The 13,197-nt window shown below is 40.0% G+C and overlaps 1 protein-coding gene across 1 annotated transcript in view; it reads left to right on the forward strand.

The window, feature by feature from the left end:
* Positions 1-2,244: 2,244 nt before the first annotated feature.
* Positions 2,245-13,197, forward strand: part of CWC22 (CWC22 spliceosome associated protein homolog) — a 63,808-nt gene continuing 52,855 nt past the window's right edge. Inside the window, exon 1 of the mRNA XM_060016500.1 lies at positions 2,245-2,282. The gene's annotated coding sequence lies outside the window, so the exon portion shown is untranslated. The remainder of the gene's footprint in view (positions 2,283-13,197) is intronic.

Below are 13,197 nucleotides of genomic sequence, written 5' to 3' on the forward strand. Positions count from 1 at the left end.
TGCTAGGGGACACAGGAAGGGTCCCACTGAACTAAGCTTCACCTGCTGCCTAGGAACTTTGGAATTCTTGAGTTCAGGGACAAGTAGGCAAGGAGTCAACACCCTGTCAGGGAAGCTAACTCATCACCAGGAGGAGGCAGGCTTGATGTTATTCGACAGAGGCAAGTAGGAATACACTTGGTACTCAGGTGATCCACTTGTACACCTCTACCTTCTCCAATAGTGACTGTAAATGGACAAGTGCAGCAACACCTACCAGGGGCTCAAATTTCTCAGGAATCAGGGTTTTCATACCACAAGTTTAATTATTGAGACCAGCAGAAGTGGTAGCTGAGAGAGAGAGGAAAATTTAGGATGAACAGTGGAGGAGAGAGTCAATGAGTTCAGTTGTGGCTCAAGACCAACTGCAAAGATGGGGACTGTAGTTTGTCCCACTAACTTCTGTCTTGGAAGTTTCTCTTCAGGAAGACAACAGTTCCCTGAATGTGTAGGGAGAGTGAATCTACATGGTGCAATGGGTGGACTGTGACAGACACAGAGATGTGCTGCTCAGATACCTCTTCAATAAATGGCCTTTTGCCTGGTTACAAGGAGTGTGGTTAGGTGACAGCCTTTAACTGTTACCACTTTCAAGTTCACCTCAGGTTTTGAGTTGAGGCCACACGCTTCTCGGGGAGGCTCTGGCCAATGACCAAGCAAGACAGTGTTGTAAAGGTCTCACCATTGTATCCCAGGGAGGGACTTCATCTTTGCTCTGGAGCTACCCCTACCCCATCTAGTTTTCTCCCTTTTCTTTTCATCTTTTTTACATTCTTAATTTTATCACTGTTTACTTCCTTGAGGACCCAAAAGACAAACCTAGTCTCTCCCAGTTCCATCCAGCCCCGCTAGGTTCAACTCCAACTTTCCTATTTCTGTTGACAATTGTAGAGGTGGTATTGTGCTTTTTTCAGGTGTGGATACAAATGCTTACCAGATTCATCTCCTATTATTACAACTAAAATCTATCCACTTAAATATTTTAAGACACCAAAATGCACCTTAAGCTATGGCCAAATATCTTACATATGAAAAAGGATAGATAATACTATCATATGGTAGGAATTATCACAAATGCACCAAGCATATCAAAACTAATTCAGTCTTAAAACTATTCTGTGGGGTGGGTACTATTATCAGTCCTATCTAACGAATCAGGAAATGGGCACACAGTGTGAAGTAACCTGCCTAAGGTCAATCGTCCATGAATATATCAATAGATTCATGATTTAAACATAAGTTGTGCTCCAGTGTCTTTATCCGTAATCACTTTACTCTTCTGACTCTAGGAAGGGTTTAGCAGTACCCTAACATTGTAATAAATCAGTGTTTGAAGCAACCAGGACTGGTTTATACACTTGTTTTGAGGAACATAAAGATACAGTTGTTTTAGGAAAAGAGTTTCCAAAACAGTAACAAGCAGTTAACTTTTAGGTTTTGTTACTGTTGAAAAGTAATGTTTAAGAAAATACTTCGACGGATTACCTCTGATTTGCGTACAGACTGCTGTTTCCAAGTCGGTCAGGCAATCTCCTTCTCCTCAGCATATCTCGCCAGCTGGTACCTTAACCTAAAATAGAGGCACCATCTTCTCTACAGAATTAGTTTCTCCTCATTACTTCACTCTGTGGTCCAATATTCTCCCATTCACTTGGGCTGGAAATCTTGGAATTTAGTAGGCACTTAACATGTGGTAACATTTTTGCTTTTTTTGGTTCCTGGTTTAACTATTGTAAAAAGTCTGAAGAAGGTGTCTGCTCTCCTTAAGATTTTCACGGAAAAGTGACTACACTAAGGTCTACTTTCTTGCCAACTGCTGAGAAATAATTATAGATTAAAGTAAATTTTAAAAACTCTTAAACACAACCGGGTTTCTCGCGGGCCTCCAGCACGCTCTCTCGGGCGCTTATCCGGAAGAACCACAATTCCCGTCGTGCTTTGCTGCCTTCTCAGCCTACAATTGAGCACGTAATTTCCGTCCTCATTGGCGGTGGGTTCTGGATTTTGTAGTTTGTGTCAACTTCTCTTTTTTCGGCGTCTTGGGAAGGGAAAAATGTGGCCGGATCGACGGCTCTGTATCTGGTATTACAAGATGGTACTTTAAATAAATTAATAGGATAAGGTATCAAAGTCAGTTTAGCGTCAGGTTTTTATGTATTTCACGTTCCGCCTTCCTCTTACCGCCGGGCCGGGAAGGGGAAGTGACGTGCGTCCGGTGTAATGGCGGCGCGGTGGAGCGCCAGGTAATTACCGAACTCCGTAGACTAGCTACAGGCAGCGAACTGAAGTGGGGGTGGTGGGTTGCCAGACCAGGTGGGAAGTGAAGGGGAACCAGGAGTGGGTGCGGACTCGCTGGTACGGCCGTGGGCGACTCTGGGGTGCGCTTGGGTCTCCCGCCGCGCGCTGGCCCATGAGGTTGGGCTGTGAGTGTCGGTCGGGCCGAGGAGTGCCAGCGGGTCGGGTGGGGAGGGGGCAGCGGTGAACTCCCGCCCCGCCTGTGCGGACAGAGTAGCTTCCTCGAGAGGTTCCTGGGCCTGTCTCTCCGCAGTGGCTTTATTGTGGAATCCAGCACCGGTGCTGGTACTCTCGCCTTTCGCGTGCGTGTGTTTTGGGCGCGGATCACTTAGAGCCTCCCGAGTCGTTTGGGCTTCCCAAGGCCCTTTTCTTAGTGCCCCGGCCTCGGGCCACGGTTGTGGGATCCATGAATGGTAGTTAATTTAAAAACAGTGGAAGTTTCACTCTCATTTCTCTTTGCGGCGTAATGTGACTGATTCTTTAAAATTTCATTAGTCGTTTCTTTTTCATTCATTTGCCGCGTAATTTTTGACGCTTACTAGTATTTATTACTGGAGACTGTTCGTTCCTCATTACATGTGTTCTTCCTCTGTCATCCTTTATCCTTCCATAACCTGAACTACCGCCAATAAGGTGATAACTCTCAAACTTGGGTCTCCAGTCTCCACATCTCTATCGAGCTCCAATCCTATAGTACGTACATTTGCACGTAACGGTAATATAATATCATAGTTAATTTTACTGACTCCAACTGCAATCATCAGTTTACCGATTTTCGCTTAATTCTTAAAACAATTCTTTGAGATAAATGGAGAACGAAAAAAATGGGGAAAGCCTATTCCAGATGCAAGAATTAAGTGATTGAAAGTGTGGTAAGAGTTTGCTTTTTTAGGTTTCCACAGACTAGGAATAACAGATAGAGAAACAAGCAAACTTGGGCTTCAGAAAACCAGTTAACTGGACTCCTCCTGATCTGTATTTAAACTTGTTTTAGGATTGTCAGTTCACCTCAGTTAACATCCTACTGTGGAAAAGTGGATTTAGAATTGGCATTAAAAGTGTGATCTTGATTACAAGAAGCGTCTAGTATCTGTAGGAGGAGGAGGAGGCCTACTTGAATTGGTACTGGATGAAAGACTAGTAAACCAAAGATTCCAGTCTTGTTTCAGAACTTATTAGGTCTGTCACTTGGGGCAGATTACCTAACATCTCTAGTCTCAGCTGCTTCGTCTAAAAATTACAGGTTGTTTTGAAGTTGAAGAAAAATAATGCATGTAAGGCACTGAGACTTCAGAGGCCAAGAACCTTTAATATCCTGCCTGACCGAGTGGTTCTGAAAATGTGGTGTCCTGAATCAGGAGAATTAGTAGCGTCAGTATCTCCATGGAACTTGTTAGAAATGTAAATTACTGAGCTTCACCCCAATCCTGTTGAATCAGAAGCTGGGGAATGAGGGACCCTTCACTCTCTTTTTTGCCAGAGCATTTCCAAGATTCTCATGCCAGTTAGTTTGAGAGCCACTGTTCTAGCCCATCTCCTAGGTATCGGCTGTGGTTCACCCCTACTCCCAGAATCAGGTTTGCTGCCTTCTTTGCTCCAAAGTGTTTGATCTGTGGCCAGCCAGTATTTCCCTTATTATGCCGCCACATCCTTCCTCATGTTGCATAGCTTAGTTCCAATCACTTCTGGAGTTCTGACACTTCCTAGATTGCTCGACTGTCTTTCCTAAACCAGTCTTCTTAGCTCTGTCCTTTTTCCCAGCTGCTGCATTGTTAGAGGTTAAGTCTCCTCCCTGATGATTGTGCATTGCCAAGAGTTCTGCAGTGGCTCCTTGTATCTGAGACCACCTAAGAGTGTACAGAGTGATACATTGTGTATTTATAATGCCCATGCCTTAACTTGAACATTATTTTCTGTTTATGGTTCACTTGTATTTGGACTGAATCTTGTACTACCTGGTATATCCTTAACTTGATATAAGTCATGACTGGCCTAGAGCTAGTTCAAGAAAGAAGTGGCTATTGGTAATATAGCTGATCCCACTAATGACTTGGAGGGCTTCCTTGCTGCAGTTCTCTACTTCTCTGTTTAAATCTGAGAATCCTAGCGTGGGAGGATAATGGAACAAAAAGGCCTCTGACGTATTAGCGTTAGCAAACTTCCAGACGTAATAAACCTGTAGCCTGAATATTTTATCTCAGTATATACATTTCCCAAGTGGACATTGGAAGAGACATTTCAAGGCCTACAACAGAGTACAAACTTTCAAAGCATTTTCTTCAGAAATAATATATCTGGAGAGGAAGCAATGATTAAAGTAAGCCTTTGCTATTTGTAGCTAAGTTAATAAATCTTTCCCAGTGAACAGATACCAAAAAGATGGTGTGGGCTGCCTTGGCCTGGGGACATAAGGGCTCCTGGAATTATCGAATAGTTTGGCTAATTGGAGGGAGAGACCCAGTGGAGGTTCATGTTTAACTTGACTTTGATCCTAACTCATAAATGGATCAGACTAGAATTCAGTACTTCCATCTCAAAAGCTACTCTCTGAGTCCTTTCCTGAATTAGTTTACCAGGACAGCTTTCTTCTAAACCTGGGGACAGGAGCCTCTGGAGTAGAATGTAGTGCTGTGTGTCTAGGGGATAGTTCATAAACTTCTCTGTGGAGGACACGGCATCCAAGTTTTCTTTAAAACTTAGAATGTGATTTACTAAATGGCGCTTTCATTAAATCTTCAGCAAGCCCACTTATAAAGCTGTGCAGTGAGAGTTGGTGAACATATCCGGCCCATATACTTAGTTAGGCAAGCTGATGAACAGATTTGGGGTGAGGGGAGACAAAGTGGTATGAATGTTGGAAAGCATGCAGCATCCTCAATAATTAGACTTGTTTTGGTAAGTTGAAGTAACTGCACCTCCAGGATCAGATTTCCTCTTGCAGTGCCTTCAAAGGAACTGGGTTTTTTTGTTTTGTTTTTTTTTTTTTGTTCTTGTTTCTTTTTTTCATGGCAATAGGGAGGTATATTCAAGCTGCTCTCCAGGTTAATGTGGGATGAAGACAGATAAGGAATGGCACCTGATAGGACTGTCATGATGCAATTGATGACATATAGCTTGGCTGTTCCTAGAAATAGGAGTTGATATGTGGGACAAGGCTGCTGTGGTATTCCTTGGTAAAGAAGTTGTCAAAATATCATTATAGGGAGTTAAGAAATAGGAGCAATAATCAAAAGTCCACACACCTCTTTTTATATTTGATATTAGAATTGGAACCTATTAAGTAGCAGGCACTGTCCTAAGTTCTGGATATATAACAGTGACCACGAACTTCAAGGATCCAGTGTTCTTCTACAAGGTCTTTCATCTCTCTGAGTCCTTACTGATGCTGTCTCATTGCTGGAATGACCTTTTCTCCCTTTCCTACTTGTCCTTCAAAATTCAGCTTCTAAACCCATTTCTTTCTATATGCCCCAGACCCACCTAGTTGCACTTCCTTTTTTCCAGTAGTATTGAGTTTATAACCTTGCTATAGCACTTCTCTGCTCTGCCTGATGATAGGAACTCTCATCTCTCAGACCTCAATGCCTCCTGTGCAGCTTAACATATATCTCCCCTCACTATACAACAGACAATGCCTTTAACCCTCTATTCTTAATTTGTTTCCAAAGAATGGGGGTAAGGTAAGAAAGTAGAAAAAGACCATCTGGCTTTTTCTCTTAACCTTATACTTCCTCATTTTCTCAGCAAGTGCTTTTCTGAACCACTTTTTTTTTTTTAGGAGTTTGTAAGCTTTTTGTCTTTTTTAACTTTTATTGGAGTATAGTTGATTTACAGTGTTGTGTTAGTTTCTGCTGTACAGCAAAGTGAATCAGTTATACATATATCCACTCTTTTTAGATTCTGTTCCCATATAGGTCATTACAGAGTGAACCACTTTTTAATATAATTATCAATTATGGCACCAGCCTCATTATTATTATTTTTTTAGTTCTGTTTTCTCATCTGTACAAAATTTTTCAGTTTTTATGACCTCACAAAGGAGACTCCCCTGCACAAATACAAACTTTAAGACAAAATGAAAAAGGAGCTATTCAGTGGGTGATTAGAAGCACTAGAGCTACTTCTTTGCCATAAGATATATATTAAGTAAAGTGGTGAGCGTTGTGATATAGGTTTGAAATGTAAGGTTTTGTCTCTTTGTTATCTTGAAAATGGGTATAAATTGAGCTTAATCACAGACCAGTAAAACCGATAGTGGTAATATTTGTCCAGTGAATGAGGTGCTGGGGTTAATGAGGAAAGTTAAAATTTTTTTGCCAGCCAGTTGAGCTGTGAACCAAGTGAAGTGTGGGGAAACTGAGGCGAGACGAGGTGGGCTTGTGGGAGGTGGGGTCAAGTACAAGTGATTGAGGGTACAGTAGCAGTAACGATGTCCCTTAGGATTTATTTTATTCAGCAATTAGAGGGACTGCTACCCCAAGAACTCTTTTCTGTCAAAGAGTAATATAAGGATATAGATTGTTGATACACTGAGACAGAATTTTCATTTTTGAAATTTAGAAGGAAATTTAGAAAGTGTGGAATGATTGAATATATCATAGTGAGATTTTATTTTTTAACATCTTTTTTTTTTTTTTTTGTGGTACGCAGGCCTCTCAGTGTTGTGGCCTCTCCCGTTGTGGAGCACAGGCTCCGGACGCGCAGGCCCAGCGGCCATGGCTCACAGGCCTAGCCGCTCCGCGGCATGTGGGATCTTCCCGGAGCGGGGCATGAACCCGTGTCCCCTGCATTGGCAGGCGGACTCTCAACCACTGCACCACTGAAGCCCTTTTTTTAACATCTTGATTAGAGTATAATTGCTTTAAAGTGTTGTGTTAGTTTCTGCTGTATAACAAAGTGAATCAGCTATATGCATACGTATATCGCCATATCCCCTCCCTCTTGCGTCTCCCTCCCACCCTCCCTATGCCACCCCGCTAGGTGGTCAAAAAGCACCAAACTGATCTCCCTGTGCTATGCAGCTGCTTCTCACTAGCTATCTATTTGACCTTTGGTAGTGTATATATGTCAGTGCTACTCTCTAACTTCATCCCAGCTTACCCTTCCCCCTCCCCGTGTCCTCAAGTCCATTCTCTACGTCTGTGTCTTTATTCCTGTCCTGCCCCAGGTTCATCAGACGCTTTTTTTTTTTTTTAGATTCCATATATATGTGTTACCCTACAGTATTTGTTTTTCTCTTTCTGACTTACTTCACTCTGTATGACAGACTCTGGGTCCATCCACCTCACTACAAATAACTCAATTTCGTTTCTTTTGATGGCTGAGTAATATTCCATTGTCTATATGTGCCACATCTTCTTTATCCATTCATCTGTCGATGGACACTTAGGTTGCTTCCGTGTCCTGGCTGTTGTAAAGAGAGCTGCAGTGAACATTGTGATACATGACTCTTTTTGCATTATGGTTTTCTTAGGGTATATGCCCAGTAGTGGGATTGCTGGGTCATATGGTAGTTCTATTTTTAGTTTTTTAAGGACCCTCCATACTGTTCTCCATAATGGCTGTATCAATTTACATTCCCACCAACAGGTCAAGAGGGTTCCCTTTTCTCCACACCCTCTCCAGCGTTTATTGTTTGTAGATTTTTTTTGATGATGGCCATTCTGACCAGTGTGAGGTGATACCTCATTGTAGTTTTGATTTGTATTTCTCTAGTGATTGGTGATGTTGAGCATCTTTTCATGTGTTTGTTGGCAATCTGTATATCTTTTTTGGAGAAATATCTATTTAGGTCTTCTGCCCATTTTTGGATTGGGTTGTTTGTTTTTCTGATATTGAGCTGTATGAGCTGCTTGTATATTTTGGAGACTAATCCCTTGTCCATTGCTTCGTTTGCAAATATTTTCTCCCAATCTGAGGGTTGTCCTTTCGACTTGTTTATGGTTTCCTTTGCTGTGCAAAAACTTTTAAGTTTCATTAGGCCCCATTTGTTTGTTTTTGTTTTTACTTTCATTTCTCTAGGAGGTGGGTCAAAAAGGATCTTGCTGTGATTTATGTCATAGAGTGTTCTGCCTATGTTTTCTTCTAAGAGTGTTATAGTGTCTGGCCTTACATTTAGGTCTTTAATCCATTTTGAGTTTATTTTTGTGTATTATGTTAGAGAGTGTTCTAATTTCATTCTTTTACATGTAGCTGTCCAGTTTTCCCAGCACCACTTATTGAAGAGGCTGTCTTTTCTCCATTGTATACTTTTGCCTCCTTTATCAAAGATAAGGTGACCATATGTGCGTGGGTTTATCTCTGGGCTTTCTGTCCTGTTCCATTGATCTATATTTCTGTTTTTGTGCCAGTACCATACTGTCCTGATTACTGTAGCTTTGTAGTATAGTCTGACGCCTGGGAGCCTGATTCCTACAGTTCTGGTTTTCTTTCTCAAGATTGCTTTGACTATTTGGGATTTTTTTGTGTTTCCATACAAATTGTGCAATTTTTTTGTTCTAGTTCTGTGAAAAATGCCGTTGGTAGTTTGATAGGGATTGCACTGAATCTGTAGATTGCTTTGGGTAGTATAGTCATTTTCACAAAGTTGATTCTTCCAGTCCAAGAACATAGTATATCTCTCCATCTGTTTGTATCATCTTTAATTTCTTTCATCAGTGTCTTATGAGTTTCTGCATACAGGTCTTTTGTTCCCTTAGGTAGGTTTATTCCTAGGTATTTTATTCTTTTTGTTGCAGTGGTCAATGGGAGTGTTTCCTTAATTTCTCTGTCAGATTTTTCATCATTAGAGTATAGGAATGCAAGAGATTTCTGTGCATTAATTTTGTATCCTGCTACTTTACCAAATTCATTGATTAGCTCTAGTAGTTTTCTGGTAGCATCTTTAGGATTCTTTATGTATGGTATCATGTCATCTGCAAACAGTGACAGTTTTACTTCTTCTTTTCCGATTTGGATTCCTTTTATTTCTTTTTCTTCTCTGATTGCCATGGCTAAAACTTACAAAACTATGTTGAATAATAGTGGTGAGAGTGGGCAACCTTGTTCATGATCTGAGGGGAAATGGTTTCAGTTTTTCACCATTGAGAATGATGTTGGCTGTGGGTTTTTCATATTATGTTGAGGTAGGTTCCCTCTATGCCAACTTTCTGAGAGAGTTTTTATCATAAATGGGTGTTGAAGTTTGTCAAAAGCTTTTTCTGCATCTGTTGAGATTATCATATGGTTTTTCTCCTTCAGTTTGTTAATATGGTGTATCACATTGATTGATTTGCGTATATTGAAGAATCCTTGCATTCCTGGGATAAACCCCACTTCGTCATGGTGTATGATACTTTTAATGTGCTGTTGGATTCTGTTTACTAGTATTTTGTTGAGGATTTTTGCATCTATGTTTATCAGAGATATTGGCCTATAGTTTTCTTTTTTTGTGACATCTTTGTTTCGTTTCGGTATCGAGGTGATGGTGGCCTCGTAGAATGAGTTAGGGAGTATTCCTCCTTCTGCTATATTTTGGAAGAGTTTGAGAAGGATAGGTGTTAGCTCTTCTCTAAATGTTTGATAGTATTTGTCTGTGAAGCCATCTAGTCCTGGGCTTTTGTTTGCTGGAAGAATTTTAATCACAGTTTCAATTTCAGTGCTTGTGATTGGTCTATTTATATTTTCTGTTTCTTCCTGGTTCAGTCTGGGAAGATTGTGCTTTTCTAAGAATTTGTCCATTTCTTCCAGGTTGTCCATTTTATTGGCATAGAGTTGCTTGTAGTAATCTCTCATGATCCTTTGTATTTCCGCAGTGTCAGTTGTTACTTCACCTTTTTCATTTCTAATTCTGTTGATTTGAGTCTTCTCCCTTTTTTTCTTGATGAGTCTGACTAATGATTTATCAATTTTGTTTATCTTCTCAAAATACCAGCTTTTAGTTTTATTGATCTTGCTATTGTTTCTTTCATATCTTTTTCTATTTCTGATCTGATCTTTATGATTTCTTTCCTTCTGCTAACTTTGGGGTTTTTTTGTTCTTCTTTCTCTAATTGCTTTAGGTGTAAGGTTAGGTTGTTTATTTGAGATGTTTCTTGTTTCTTGACGTAGGATTGTATTGCTATAAACTTACCTCTTAGAACTGCTTTTGCTACATCCCATAGGTTTTATGTTATCATATTTTCATTGTCATTTGTTTGTAGGTATTTTTTGATTTCCTCTTTGATTTCTTCAGTGAGCTCTTGGTTATTTAGTAGTGTATTGTTTAGCCCTCATGTGTTTGTATTTTTTACAGTTTTTATCATAGTGAGATATACTTTTAATTTAAGGCCTGATTTCTCTGTGGGTAGCTTTGCAGATATTTAAATGATCTTTTTACCCTGCATGGGTAGAATGCAGTGGAACCCTACAGGTTAGTAGTATGCATATATTTTTTAGAGGCAAGTTGGGCAAGTTCTTATAGCCAAGAGATGAAGACCTTGTGAGAAATCTTGTTAGGTCAAAACCGACTTGCCTTCTTCTAAAATGAAATGAGGATTATCTTATTATGGGATCTTCCCTAAATGGAGCATTCCCCCTACTTTCTCTTGTATACAGTGGCAGAGAGAATGGGGAGATTTGATTTTATCTCCTATTAACTGAGAAAGCAAAATCAGTGGGATTTGATGACTGACTGGGAGTGAGGAAAAGGAAACTGTGACTTGGCTAGCTTTACAGGTAATATCTTAGAGGAAGTGCTGGTTTTAGGAGAGGAGGAAATGAGTTCCAGTTTGGACTCCCCTAGTTCAGAGGGCCTTTGGGACATCCACATGGAGGTTTCTATAGGCATTTGGCGATAAAGATTTGGAACACTGTAGAAAAGATTGAGCTGGAATAAAGTCATTCTTATGAATATGAGTTGAAGATGTGAGGGTGGAGATGGTCTTCCAGAAAGAATATGGAGAAAGAAAAGATAAGCACTATTCATTTGTTCATTTAACAAATATTGAGACTTCTATTTTGGGATTACAGCAATGAACAAAACAGATAAAAATCCATGAGCAAAGATTAAACTCTATGGGATAGTAAAATGTTAGAGGGGTGGACAGAAGAAGAGACATACAAGAGCAACACCAGATGAACTTGGCACCCCCGTAAGTTGAGAAGTGAGAACTTCAAGAAGGGGGTTAGCAGTACCAAGTGCTAGAAACAACATCATAGAATAAGGAAGTGGCCCCTGGATTTAGCAACAAGGAGGTCATTATGTAACCTTGACAAGTACTATGTAATAGTGGGAGTGGAAAACCAGATTGTGGTGCGTAAGAGGGCTTAATGGGAGATTAAGAATTAGAGGCAGCCAGTGTGGACTCATCTACCAAAAAAACCTGGTTGTGTAGAGAAAGAGACTGGAAGTAGAAAGGGGGTAGGATCCAGGGCATTTGCCCCATAAATGACATAATTTATATTTAAATGAATCAGTAAAGAAGTTCAACATATAGAATTTTTCTTTAAAACCAATTCATGTGGAAATCAATACTATAAATCAAGAAATAGCTGATAGAAATTTGGAAACACAAAAATTGACAACTTCCCTGCTGTCATAGAGCCTGCATTCTGGTGAAAAGCAGCACATAACAGGATGGATCTTCCTATGTACCAGCAAAAGAATGCTACTTAAAAAGTGTTTAAGTAGTATATCCAAATGATCATATCACTTTAATGTCTTTGGTAACTTAAACACAGACTAATTTGGACTGGTTTCATCGTGTAGGAAATGAATGGGGGGGTAATACCTCCTCCCAGTTTATAATGAGTAATTTTCAATATGAATATTGGTATTACTGATTCCTTAAAATGATAAGAACTTTTAGGTTTTTGTCATTTTTTTAACTCATCTGAGTCTCACTGTCTTAAGATGTCCCCAAGTTGGTCCTGTCTCCCCTACATAGGGTCAGAGACCAGTCAAGGGTTTTTATATTGTTTATTCCTCATCACTTAAAAACCCAAACAATATCCAATACTATCTGCACAGTTTTTAACCCTGTACTTCAACATGGTAACCTTCAGTTATTCAAATGGTTATGCATCAGAGTGCATACCTGATGTACAATGGTGTACCAGGAAGCAAACAGGGAGGACAGGTCTGCAGTTCTTTATTTGTAATTCTGATTTGATGTTCAGAATTTTGTTCAGATTATAGAGAAGAAATACAGTGCAGATATATTTATTAAGTAGTTCCCCTTTGGGGATCCAGGGCAACATCCTGTAATCAAATACATGTAATATTTCCACAGTGCATCAAGTGAAGAATCACATTACGTCTCAAGTTAGTGCATGTCAAATTTTGCTGCCAAATGAGTTTGGCACAAGCTAAAGAAAAATCTGAATTTCAAGGCTTTTCAGATTTCAGAATTGCAGATAAGGGATTGTCACCCTGGTGACTTTTCCTAAAAAGTTTTGGCCCTTTTATTTTCTTGAAATTGTGAACCTGTGCTGAATTCAAATTACAGTATCATTTTTTTTCTTATGTGGCATATCATGGGGCAAATTTCTCACTAATATGTATATATCCAAAAATACAGCAAGAAAAACTAAGGAATCACTTTTCTTAAACAATGGAGTTTTCCTTCAGTACAAATAGGGAAAAGCCATATCAATTTTGTCATTAATGCTTAAGAACTGTGGCCAGGGAACTCCCTGGTGGTCCAGTGGTTAGGACTCTGCACTTTCACTGTGGAGGGCGTGGGTTCAATCCCTGGTCGGGAAACTAATATCCCACAAGCCATGCTCTGCGGCCAAAAAAAAAAAAAAAAAAACACAAAGAACTGTGACCCATCTGTTACTCCTATCTGTTCCCTGAACAGGAAAATCACTATTTGGAAGGGTCAGGAGCTTGGGTCCTATTAG

Source organism: Delphinus delphis, chromosome 7 (genome assembly GCF_949987515.2).
Source record: "Delphinus delphis chromosome 7, mDelDel1.2, whole genome shotgun sequence".
NCBI classification, from domain to species: domain Eukaryota; kingdom Metazoa; phylum Chordata; class Mammalia; order Artiodactyla; family Delphinidae; genus Delphinus; species Delphinus delphis.